At 40.3% G+C, this 14,087-nt stretch overlaps 1 pseudogene; it reads left to right on the top strand.

The window, feature by feature from the left end:
* The first annotated feature begins 1,641 nt into the window (after positions 1–1,641).
* On the top strand, positions 1,642–12,770 carry LOC147176372 (uncharacterized; annotated as a pseudogene).
* Positions 12,771–14,087: the final 1,317 nt, after the last annotated feature.

Below are 14,087 nucleotides of genomic sequence, written 5' to 3'. Positions count from 1 at the left end.
CGATGGAACAAAACCTGTAGGATTCCAACCCCCGAGGACCAAGTTTAGACACCACTGTACTAAAGCAAGCTTGTAATAGCTCTAGGAAAGTATTTGTCGAGACGCCATGACAGCTACTGTTCTCAGCCATATTCACCGCTGAGAAGCGAAGCCACGCTCAACCGACTCCCCTGATTAAACACAGCATTTTTTGACGAATCCGAGTCATTCTCTCAACTCTCCAGTATCGATACTCACGGAAAGTCTGTCAATCCGTCACCGACGACGCTCGCTTGCTGACAGATGAGACATGTTGAGGTGCTATAAGTAATCTCCCGCCGTATGCAAACCAGAAGCCTATCTGTCGGGGAAGGTTATCTCCTTTCCATATAAATAAATTAGAATAAATAAATACCCGAGTCTAGATGACTGACTTACATCCCAACATTGCAACGAGCATTATAATTAACCAGCGGAATTATTTGGGAAAATACATGACTCGACACAAAAATGGGAACAATATATATCAAATATTTTTTAAACTTTACAATATTTCTTAGTTTCCTCATCAATACCTCAAAATGAGGCACCGGAGGTACACTTTAAGACACCTAGGAACTGTTTTACGTTGTAAAAATGCAATTATTATAAATCTATGTAATCCTTAAATTCGTTCTTAAAAATGCCACAAGCATATTATATGAAATCAGCATATTTTCTTAGGAAATCTGTTAAGTTGTTGATGAATTTGCAATTATTGTTTTGCATTTTTGCATAACAAGGATCTAAATGAGGGGAACCACTAATAATCATATAGTCATATAGCTTGCATTGGTTTTCTCCAGGTTGCCATTACATTCCAACATGCATGCTTGATTAATTGAAGACTCTAAATTGTCCATAGGTGTCAATGTGGGTGTGAATGTTTGTCTATTTGTGCCCTGCAATTTGCTAGTGACCAGACCAGGGTGTACACCGCCTCTTGCCCCAAGTCACCTAGGACAGGTTCCAGCTCATCTCTAACCCCAATAAAGACAAGTGGGATAGAAAATGGATGGATTATTTTTAATTTTTATATATTATGATATAATTTTGATCCAACTCCAATAGTATTACTTAGCAAAGTGGTAGTAAATATAGAAGTTTGAAATTAGTTGTCCTTAAATCTGCAGTTATCTAGGTCTCTCGTGGTCGTTTTACGATCAGGAAGTAGAAATTAGATGAATAGTATTTTTGCCATTAATTTCAGGCAATTTTAATGAAAAATGCAATATTGGGATACAGTATATACTGTAGGTGTTTATATAAAATTAGATGTCAATGTTTTTTTTTTGCATCAAAAGTACTAGTGGTATCGACACTTGGTATCAGTATTGTTGACTACCGGTACTCAAGAGTTGAGTACCCATAGAGATATCGGTCTAAAAACAAAGTGGTATCAAAAATCCCAAGTAGACATGCTACTTTAAGCATTGCCTGCACACCTAATCAATAATATTTTGTTACAAATACTGACTAAATCTGATGTTGATCAGCTCCCTGTGTTCGACCGTAGAGGTTGTCTTTCACATGTGTTTACACAGGAACAAAATTGAAGAAGTCGTACAGTGAGTTGAATGATTATTTTTCCCTGAGGCTTGCTGCCACTTCCGGGGTGCCCAGATGACAGTCGAGTGTGGCAGAGGGTCCTTCCATAAACAACAAACAACAGTTATCTTGTTTGCCACCGTCTGTGTCAAGTGGCACACAAAGCCAATCCCAGCATCTGAGAGGCGTCTGCTCTTCTTTCTGCATTTAGCCATGTCTCTTTCAACGGCTTATAAAAGTGTGGATGTGTGTGCACGCCCTCGGGTGTGGGTCTGTATTCACAGCACAGCACAGTGCTTCTCTGTATTGTATTCTTCGGCTGGCGAGAAGAAAAAAGACAGAAACAGGAGCGCGGGGGCAAATGAGAAGGGGCTGCCAGTTCACTGGAGAACTGTAGGGAGTACCCTAGATCGCAGCTGCCCCGGACTGGCTGACAGCTTCAGGCTGGTGCCAACCATCCTCAGGCCTCAAGGAGATGGGTCGGACGAAGTGGGAGGAGAGGGATGTAAAAATAATGGAAATAAATGTCTATTAGACTATATAAGCAATGTCATTAGATGAGAATTACATCAATATTGTTCAATAGAAGACACAACAGATGCGTTTTCCTGATACAAACCAAGTATCAGGGTTCATATTTTCAGAAGCACTGGAACATGAACCAGTCAACTTCCTGAGTAGCAACAAAATGCTTAGCCACCATCGGTTGGTTGAATGCCTCTTTCTTCGTGGGGGCTTGCAACATAGTGGAAAACAATATTTATCTGGGACTGTTTAATGCATTATTTGTGTAGGACGCAAGTTTTTTTTTCTTTCTTTTCTCTTTTTTTTTTTAAACGCAAGTTAATTTTGCAGATAATTACAGCTTTTGTTGCATCGATAGCCAAGATAAGCTAGAGTTACAAACCATTAACTTGTGGTGCTTATTCTGGTAAGCACTATCAGTGTGTTACAATACACAATGCGCCGTAAGCTCTACCTCCACGATACAATCACAGAATGCAATCAATATATACACTTTGAAATTGTGGATTGATTTTTGTAAGATTGATTTGATCTCAAATTTAAGATCAGATACTCATCAATTTACAAGTTCTCACGCTCGGTTAAAATTTAGGCAAGAGAAATACTCTAGAGCAGCAGGCTAAGGAGCATATACAAAGCCATACTGTAAGCAGTACTAATTGCCTGTGGAAATCCCCTCTGTGGTCTGGACACCATTGCCCTGAAAGCTGACCCAGGAATCAGCCTGGGGGTACAAAATCATGGCACCTTACACACAGCTAACTTTACTAATTGGTCCACAGAGACGGCACTTCCTCTATGGCACATCCGAGTCATGATTTAGGTCTGCATTTTCCTGTCTGACTTTTCTGACAGAATGAACAGACACGTATATGATGGTTACAATGTCTTGTTGCAACGTTAACTTGGGTCATACTGGGTTCACACCCGCAGACATGCAACAGGAAGTGAATTCTACAGTGAGAGGCCATTATATTTGTTGGAAGTTCAGGGATGGAAGATTTAGAGGATGATGTTGCTTCCCTCCTAAAGCTGCTGCCCCCGCGACCTGATCTGAAGAATGTTGCCAACTGACTGTTGCTATCCGTCTTCGTTTGATGCCACACTCCTCCCCCATGACGTTACCTGTGCTGCAGAACGCTTGTTGAGGACTAAGCTGCTAGTTCAGCCTGGTTCAATCATGTCTCCTGACCCCCAAATCATCCTCACTGTCTCCTACCTACATGAACAGATCTTGAGATCTGATGTAAATGATCTAGTTGTGCTATATGTGTGAGGTTTTTAATCAAAGCTCTTATTATGCTCTCATTTGGGAGCATGGCTTGAGCTTTGTCTTTCTTTCATTCTGCCTCCCTAGTGTTTTTTTCTCTCTCATCTAAGATCTCAGGGCCCTGGAAAGCGAGTACTGACAAATCTTTCTGACCTGTCCCCCTCTATTGGTCATTGCTTTCTATGTTTCTTGGATGGGTGGTGCCTGTTAAGTTAATTTTGTTGCTCTGTACTTTGTGCACATGTAATTAGAATTTACTGCATAAATGTATCTGATATTTAAACGGGCAATACATAACATTTTAGTAGTCTATTTTTCCAAAGAGCATACAAAAGCTTGCGTGGTTGGATAAGCTTGGTGTTAAATAACTTCCCATCAAATATCCCATCAAACACCTTTGCAGTGACGTATCGCAGACATCTCAATGTCCATGGGGCTCAAACATCCAAATATTTCCTCTTGTTTCACCTGAATGCATATATCATTCCGACACACCTGAAGCAAGCTAATGACATCAGGGGTCCATTTCACAAAGCATGTTCAACAAACACAGAGACTAACCCTGAATGAGTTGATATTCCCTGAGATAAGAAACTGCGTTTTCGGTTCCAAGACAGCTTATTTGAGGTAGTTATATCAATGCAGAGTAGTTTCACCTGGCGTTGCCACCACACTAAAAAGTCCACATCAATGGAGTCCCGATTCGTCGAGTCACCATGGCAACGGGTGTTGGCAGAGTGCGTTTTTTTTTTTTTTAACCCCTCTCAACTTAAAATCTTAATGCGATCCTATGGCGAATTTTAACATGCCTTTAGAAAAAAAGTGCAACACCGCAGCGGCTACCCGTAGAGGAAGGCGGCGTGGGAGAACGTTGCTGCTCGGGTGTCGGGTCAATGCGTACATTTAAATGTAGTCCTTTGCAATCACACTAATATTACAGGTGCAGCCTGTTGAATGGTAACTCATTAATTCATTTCATTTTGGTTTAATCCTGCGGGGGAGAAGCACACCTGACTTAAGATGAAATATAAAAGCATTATTCAAACGGTAATAAGAAAAAAACGGAGTGCAACACACAATATATGCTGAGATGTGAGCGCATGACTACAGCTGGTAATGCTGCAAATGTAAGGAAGAATTAAGTTGTGTATGATGTAGATGATGGACTGTGTTGTAAAACGGTACTGCTCAAAAAGATAACTGTCCGGAAATACCTGCATATCCATGCACGGTCTGATAATAATCTAATGACGAATATTTAATTCCCTGCGCAATAATGCGGCATCTTCATCAATAAGGTCATTGTCAAAAGGACATGCCATGTTTGTGACAAAAGTGGACTTAACGCTATAGACTATATAGCTATATGCGTATTTACGCAAAAACTCGCCACAGCGGACTTTATGAATGAGGAAATTAAATGTCGTGATGTGGCTGAAAGGAGGCGGGGACAGAGAAAACCTCGAGGTTCATTGTGAAAAACCTGCAACTGACCAGGTTTGATTCATGGAACATGTTATTACGGTAACTGACCGAGAGCTTAAATGACCTCTTTTTATGAGACAGGCAAGTTACCTCTTTTTCTCTGGTTTCAATTACCTCCCTTTCTGAAACGGAAGACGCAGTTTCCCACATTTCAGGGTTTCTTGACCCAGAGTTCTCACTAAACCTGCTTTATGAAATAGACCCCAGGTCAACATCAACAACAACAGACATTGTTGGTTGAAAGAACATTTAGGTCGGTGTGAAGCCTCCACACTCATAAAATCAACAATTATTGAAACGTGACTTACATTTGAAATCTGCTCAGATCAGTTATTTGCAGGTCGGTTTTGTTTATGATGTCTTTCACGTGATGTTGGAGACCGATTTTCAAGAATGAGACAGACATCCTGGTCTCTGGTCCATTGTGTGATGCCTTCTGAGAGTGGTTTGTATCAACGTCTGGGTAGCCATCTGTAATCAAGCATTAAAACAAATCGTAAGAACAGGAGCTGTAGTGTCTACCATTTAAGCTTCTCTTGTCCCCACAGTACTGTGGGCACCTGATGTCTAGTGAATGAGTGCTCTCTGTGCCAAAAGCACCCAGACTAGCCCCCTCTGTCACTGGCAATAAGACAGCCAAGCTGACAATTATTATCTACCTCACTGCCCTTGCTAACAAGCTGACAGGATAGGAAGCATCTGTCTGGCTGGTAAATACAAATTCTGTACATAATCCTACAATGGCAAAATAAATAAATAAATACATAGGAGAAGAAGACTTAGGTATTTTTAAATTATTTTTTTAAGTCTGATATAGACATTTCAATGTTACATAGATCACCAGCGAAAAATAAAAAGTGCAACAATTAGTATACATAAAAATGTGGAGAATGATATACATTCAAGATAATGAGTGACTTTATCGTCATACATACTATTTTATTTGGGAGTTTATAATTTATACTGTATGGCACAACAATCCTATAGGGCTTATATATTAAGGTCTATAAGGCAGACCGGATGTTCCTCAAACTGCCTCAAATATGTTTTGTAAGCAGAGTACAAATACCATTGTCACCTCCCCATTGTTTTTAAGAAGCCCTTGCAGAGGATTGGGCACCAACAGACAGTAGAACAATAAAAAGATGATAATAGCTCAGCCAGTGACCCAGATGGACCTCTTCAGACAGACACCATCCTTGTCAGACTGAAACTGGAGTCTGACAAATCCATTTAGATAAATATGACTGGAATTGAACAATCAAAGAAGAAGGAAGTATTTAAGAAACATCATTATGGCTCAGGGTTATTGCAAACTAATGATTTGGTGTGGAGTAGTGATACGGACCACTGCGTATCACAATCCGTACTGTGTACTGATCTTCAAAGGACATAGTATGCTGTTTCTTGCTGAAATATCCCAGTTGCTTTTCCAACCCAATGGCAGTTGACACTGACAAACTATGAGTTTGACTCAGGAATTGGCTCATATTCTTGACAGCTTAAGTGGAAGTGATTAACATTTAGGAGTTAAAAATAAATTTAACATCTGTGCGTCTTACATAACTGTCTGAATGCATTTGACATATTTTTCAAACACGTTTTAATTAGTCCGTTTAGAGGTTTGGGACTGTGGTATCAAGTGGGTAATCCAGTCCTGACCTATATTCATCTTGGTGAGAAGCAGGAAGAGGGATGTTCAAAGGCACTGTGTCTTCCAAATATGCAACATTCATAGATTTAAAGGGAATGAAATTGAGGCCAGGCCAATGAGTGGCAAGATGGCTTTGGTGGCCACTTATACTATATCCAACCATCCATCTGTGTATATAAACATACCGAATTTGGTCACACAAACAGTTATGTTCCGGGATAGATTATGGTTCACATCCGGTCGTGGTTCGCATAAATCTATATTTGGGAGGGGGTGAATGACTGGGGGATTATACTTGTTATTCATATGAGAGAGTCAATAAAAAAAAAATCTGCTGCACAATGCGTTGACCTTGACCGAAGATTGATGCATTGATTGTTCGTGAAGCCTCTAAGGCTGGATTTACTTATTTCAAGGTTGAAGTCACCCAATTTGGATTTTATCCTCCCATGTGACACAGTTCAGAACTGTTAGAGCAGAAAATATATTCGGTAGCCTCTGATTGGAATCATGCTTTGATCATATATAGATAAATTATGCATTAAAAGTGATTTCTAGTGTTCAGTGCATATAATCACATTAATATTTGAGCATTTAGCGTTACTGACTGGAGACCAGTCCAGGAAGTGCCTCCTCTCTCAACCTAAGTCCACGACCCCTCGCATTCTCAAGACGATAAAAAGTGTTGCATGAATGGATTAATGGCAGCCTCTCATACTTGAATAGGTGTTGGGAATTTGGTTTCTTGACAAAAAAGTTTGAAAACTTTAGATTATGTCATTCATATCTTCTTCACTTATGCTGTTTTGATGCTTTTCTGAATGTCAATTTATTCAATCAACACCAAATGTAAATTTTAAACTTGCCAGAAAAACAAAACAAATCAAATCAGCAAGCAAACTATACTTTCAGTTCATTAAGATGCAACACCATTGATAACCCCTCTTGTGGTCATTAACACAGCCGAGACATCAAAGCTTGGAAGGGTGCCGCATTCCCAAAGTCAAAACAACTTTTTCTCTTAGCTTGGATGATATCCTAGATGTTCTTCACATCCATGTCAATGAGATAGTCAGGCTCATTCAGACAAACTAGTTCCTTCCTGGCCCAGCTCTGCTTGCTTGTTCTCACAAGATCCAACACATTCATAACCACTCTTGCCTGTCCAACAAGAGGATCAAGAGCAGCACATTTGAAACAAGCGGAGTCAGAAGGCGCTGCCAAATTCCGGGATTGTCTTGATTGCAGAGCATCTCGAATTGGCAGATGACACTATTGTGAGCGTAATGCAGGAATGGGCAACTATCATGATTGCACTCATTGATGCTTTATACAGTACATACCCGCCGGTGATGAGCTTGTTGTCTTAAAAAAAAAACAGAAAAGTAAATTACTATGTTAGAAATAATTCATAATTATGAGTCGAAATATACTATGCCATGTGATTGAGTATACCTCGCTTTTCAGTCATTAACATCTTTGGTATCTCTTAGCCATGAAGACTCAAATCACAACTTAAACTGGTTAATTTTTGTGCAGAAAATTCTTTGTGAAACTGCAAAAGCAACGCCACAATTATTGCATCAAATAGATATGAGATGCTCACAACAAAAACTTCTCAGCAAGTGGCTGTGGTGACTGTATGGAGGTGCATTTTTAATTCAAGCGGACAAAGGGTAGTTGCCTTTAATACTACTGTGTTTAGTAGTAGAGAGGGTTGATCCAAATAGAAAAGGTGCTTCTGTATAAATTGTCCTGCACAGTGTAGGGGCATTAAAGTATATGTGTGTTCAAATATAAGTTGCAAAAGTCAACCTCCTTGACTCCACACAATATGGGGTTGAGTGTGGGATGTTTGAGGTACACAGCAAAGGGATTCATAACCCTTGTAAAACCCGAATATTTTTTTGTAAGGCCATGTAAACATGCTCTTATTCGGGTTTTAAAAAACCCATATAAGACCCCTGGGTTGCCACTTTCAAAACCAGCATTCGTAATACCTCGATTGAACGGTGCGTTGTTTTTTTTTGCTGTGCGCATGCTCTCTATTTTCTTCTTTGTCTTTTTCTTCTTCTTCTTTGCTTATTTTAATTTGCAAGGAATCTTGGTCTTTGTAGTAACGACTTGTATGCGCAGCTCCGTCCTACTCGCTAAAAGAGCCTCGCTTGAATACATTGATCTCTCCGCTGCATTTTCACATTACTTTGTGGTCGCTACGGCGAAAACGCCACAGTTTGTGTCTATTTATACAAGCATCTAAGTCCGTGCTTCTGGCATGTAACCCACGGGAAATACTCTGGTGTAAATAAGTGGTGTAAACAAACATGACACTCGCAGCAAAGAACCACACTTCTGGAGCAAGGAGGAAACCGACGACTTTATTTAGCGCGGTGAGTGACATAAATATAATGTATTTTATTGAACGTATAGTAAGTTAAATAAGGAAATTATGTTATTTACGTAATTACGTTGTTTGTGCATCGCGGTCCAAACGGGATATTCGAATCGAGCACAAATTACATGTAAATGAGATTAACTCGGTACGTAATGCATGTAAACTTGTTACCTCGATTGTTTCAGAAACCGAAATTCTTACCTTAACCCAAATTTTGACTGCATGTATAAGTAGTCATTGAAAAATACTTAAGAAAAACTGATGTATCTTGCAAATCTGACTGAATAATAAAGAACAATAGTGACTAAAGTACTTGTGGATAATTCTCTGTCTTGCTTTATTTCAACCTCTTCACACACTCTCATTATATGCCACTCTCATCTCTTCTTTTCTTCTGCTTGATGGCCCCTAGCATCATCTTGAATATTCATAACTTATCTCTGATGAGCATGCTAAATGGGTGTCAAGATGATTTGGCCACATGACAGAACTGGGTTGTCTTTGATAAGCACCAACTTGAGCTGGAAAAATAGGACAAGACGGACGGCGAGAAAAGAGACGTTGACCTCACAGGGTTTGTTGGGTACATAGTTGAACCAATCAGAGCTCTGGAGGAAAACCGTTGGAGGTAGGACTGGGCAGCAATAGAGAGGTCAGTAGGGGGGTAGACCCCTGCAGTGGTCCCAGGGGTGAAAGTCATTGTCACAAGGCTTTAATGGGTCGCAAAATTCCTAAACTGACCAAAACCTGTGAACGATTGAGAAACGAAAGACATTTGTGATTTAAATAGGATCTTTGGGGGTTCCACCAATCCATGAGGTATGCAGTTGGGAAAACTTCTCAGAAGAAACAAACACTCTCCCATAGCCTCAAGGACAAGTTAAGCAGGGCCTCCTGTCCACTGCACACATTTTTCCCACATCACATCTTCATCATATTATATCATAAAACATTGTGATTTTCCTTATTTTGCCTTGAACAAAGACAGAAGGATACACGTGTTCTGGTCTAGACAGTAAACATCAGTCACACACACAAAAAAGCTACATTTTATGAAGCTCACTTAGGGCCCAGCATGCAAATGCAGGAGGTAATAATTTCCAATCTTTGTTTATTTATCATTCCATTTGTATTTGCTTGGCATAAGGCACAGAAGCCATGTCCAAGCTTGACAATAGCAATAATGCAAACCAGGTAATTCTTTGGAGTTGTTTTTTTTTCCGGCTGGCATGTTGATCAAACGCGAAACTAGCTTTTTATTAGTATACAGGGAGTCCTCGAGTTACGGCCGTGTTCCATTCCTACATTCGCGATGTAACCCGAATTTCGACTTAAGTCGGATTTCACCATTAAAGTCTATATTTACATCAAAATACTTTGTACAGTAATTAAAAAAAACTGATTTGCATGACCAATATTTCGTGTTTCCGCGCGGACATTCATTGCCCTTGGACGGCAGAGTGGAGATAAGTTCAACTTAAACACGGAAATGTGACGCGCCTGATGGCGAGCCAACCTGCTCGATAGACATCCATTGCTGGAGGTAACAACAACACAACTTTAAATAACTTTAAAATGGCGTGAATTCTGTAGGAAATTAACGAAAAAGAAGGTGCTACGGACGAGGCACGGGTGCTTTAAAGTCGAAACGATGTAGGTCGCGTACGGCGTAACTCGAGGACTCCCTGTACTGCACTGCTACAAATATCCATGCCCAAAAAGGAAAAAAAACAAACAACTAACCTTGTCGGTTGTAAAGTCTCAAGCAACATAACTTGTATGAAAAAATTACAAGACAAAACAACCTGTGCATTAATATTCGATCACTGTTTAGTCTGGTTAGCTTACTTTAAATTTGTATTCTTATCCACTATAGAGATATTAAGTTTTCAATTTGCGGTCAACTTATTCTCTATTAACACAGTTGTGCTTGAAAGTTTACATACCCTTGAGGTCAGGGACTGGACTGGCACAAAAAAATCAGCCCTGGCATTTTGACAGCATTTTGCCTTGGGGTAAAATGTAGGAAGATAATAATTAAAAAGCACTGCATCGGCCCCAAAAGAGGCCAGCCCATCGGGCATCTGCCCTGGATGCTAGATGGCCACTTAGGAGCAGAACTATAAATGTACAAAAGCTAAATATCATTTCATTATCCCCAAAAAATTATTATTAATCATCAGCAAAATCCACCTGCACATCTCTACTCATGTCAACTTCAACTTCTGAAAATATCAAAACAATTGTCACAGTATTTTGGATTTTATAGGCATTAAGCCCTTTTCTCACCATACAGTGCACTCATAGGGCATGTAAACTTTCAAACACAAATAATTTGTAGACCAGATACACTTTAAGGGGTTCTGGTTTCCGTATTCTTGACTAATCACACTTCAACGACCTTTGCAACGAGGAGTGACGTACAATCCCATGTCACAATCCGCCTGAGCCACAACTCTATTCTCATGTCTCAAATTGATCATCTGACAGTAAACTATAACTGGAAAACGGATTTAAAGTTTTGATCTATAGTTTACTGTGGATGTATTTTTGCTACATAGCCTTGCAACAACTTTTGCCAATTTTTCTGAAATCGCTCATTGATCAGTCTAGCTTGTGCAACAGGTTGCAGTCGAGTCTGAGTTTATGTGCTGAGTTGTGTTATGTTATCCCCATTTGCCACATAGCTCCCATGGGAAGTTTTGATCAGTGGCACTATAGGTATTGATTCCTTTGTCAGCGCTGCAAAGTTATTTGGCCTCACAGTCTGGACACACATAGACCAAGCACTGGTCTGCAAGGAAGACAAAGACCACCAAGCATTTGCTGTCCATCCTCTTTTACAATCCGCTACTAGCATTTAGCATAAATACAACACATGCGCAAGGACACTCATACTTGACAGAAACCTCAGAGGAAATCCCAAACCTGCTGGCTAATCTTCACTAAATCTGCCCTCCCATTTGGCTTTATCTGCCTTTGTTATCAGCGCCGGTTCTGTAGAATGGTAGGGGGTCACAAGGGTAAGACTTCTTTTCCAGCATTTGCTTGCATAGAGGGGGCAGGAGAGAAGAGTTGTGCAGGCAAGGGGCCTCCCCTTGCTCAACTCTTCAACCCACCACACTGCAGCCCCCAACTCTGATATTTTTGGAAGTCTTTTTTCTTTATCCTGCCTTTTCTTCCATTTTCCCTTCCTCTAAAACACAAATAAATGTGTGATGGATGACTGAGCAGAGGCAACACCTCCCCCATCAATCTAGATCCACTGGCTTTAGGGGAAGGAGGTGGGAGCAAGTCTCTTTGCAGGCCTCCACAAGACCCAACAGCGTGCCCCCCATGTCTCTCACACACAGCTACTGAATACACACTGACATGGCCTGATTATCAGCAGCGCATTGTTTGATTCTAGCAATTTAAGATGCAACTTACTGCACATAGTCTACTGTAACCTGTCGGACAAGATCTTGGACCTCAGTACATGACCTAGTCCACAGCAGCTACTCTATGTGTTAATGGCACAAACCCAAATGGGAAAAGAATACTTTAAAAGAAAAAGGCCAAACATAGAATAAGTGGATTTAAAGGGAACGGCAAAGCAATTGTGAAGTTAAATGGCTGCTAAACACCAATGCAATCATATTCTCTCTCTCTTGCTCGTGCCCTCTCTCTCTCTCTCTGAGCAGCAAGGACCAACCAGGAGTGAATTCCAGCATAGTGTCGTCACAGGAAGCAAAGGGAAGGCAGGAAAGTGGTTTTAGAGAAAAAAGCAAATCCTGGTATAAGCGTCTGGATGAGTTTGCGGGTGGCTTGGTGGGTGGTGTTCTCCTTATTTGCTCTCTCTTACTCTGTATTGCTGTCTAAAAATATGTCTTTAGGCACAAATAATCAGCTGTGGCGGAACATGTTGCTTAAATAAATTTGTGTTACAAGTTGAGACAAATAAACATTAGAAAGATAGCTGGAACAAAAGCTGTGAAGAGTCTCCATTTGAAGCGTTACATTCTCCTGTGCTTGTGGCCCTGCACACTCCATCGGGCTTCCTCTCAGCACTGTGTGGTATTTGTCCCCGGCTAAAATCCAGAGAGCGAAGAGTGAGCTGCAAACTTTCCCAAGGATGCCATCCAGCAGCATGCCGTTGTTTGCCCTCCCTTGTTGCAGAATGGCTCCGTTGTCGCTCTTCTCTCTACTTCCTCCAATGACTAGTTGAACAGCTAGACCGTCGTTTTCATTAAGAATTTACTGAATTGGCACTGTCCTGCTTTGCACTAATTCAGATTTCAAGTTGTTAAATTTTCAGACCTAATAGGACATTTTTGGGCTCAATGTCAATCTCCACCACTACATTTAACGAAACCTTGCTTATCCGTTGCAGTATGACAGATATTGTAATACTGTTCTAAACCCAGCACACATACCAAAACCTTGATGCAAAAGTATCAATAACAGATTAGTTGGCAAGTGAATATAACAACCAATCATTTACATAGCTTAACGTGGTTTGGACTGAATGTGTTAACCAGAACAACAAAAATTTATCGGATTCAGCCGTCTTTGTTGTTTACATTTTCCCCGAATGCTTTGAAGTCGGAATGGGAGAATGGGAGTGGGATATATCAAACTTCCCACCCTGCTCGAATGCAACATATGTTCTTGTAGGCCACTTCCTAGTATGTGGGAGATAACGTAAAATATTGTTGGACTGTACCATTTTAGCCCATGGGGTTTGCTTAGAACTCTGACAAAAAAAGGAAATGCAAGAGAATCCATTCTTTGAAGAGAGTCTGTTTTGTGTTTGTCCATTTTTGTGTTTTTCTGATGAACAACGAGAAACTTAAAAAAAAAATCTAACTAATAAACGACAAACGTGGGTTTTCCTCCATCAGTGTAGTAGTGTATCACTCAACGGGTCAAGTACCGGCGTACTTCTTACAGACGGACGCCTTTTTTGCTGATGATTGAATGAAGCATACGCTACACGTCTCTGGTGTGTTAGTTCGTGTGTGCCGCATAAGAGGGCTGACTGCATTTAATATATAGCCGGCTATAATGGCTAAGGAGACTTTAATTTTTTTTTACAATTAAATTTATTTAAACAACAAACAGTACACATTACATGTATATTTTTATTTATTCATTTGCATATAAAACATTTTGGTTGTAGTGGTTTTGTTAAATCTGGGTGAAACTATTTC

Source organism: Leptonotus elevatus, chromosome 4, assembly GCF_054856555.1.
Source record: "Leptonotus elevatus isolate MCC_2025b chromosome 4, RoL_Lele_1.0, whole genome shotgun sequence".
NCBI lineage: Eukaryota > Metazoa > Chordata > Actinopteri > Syngnathiformes > Syngnathidae > Leptonotus > Leptonotus elevatus.
Note: the sequence above shows the minus strand (reverse complement) of the source record. Positions and strands in the feature narration are given on the sequence as shown.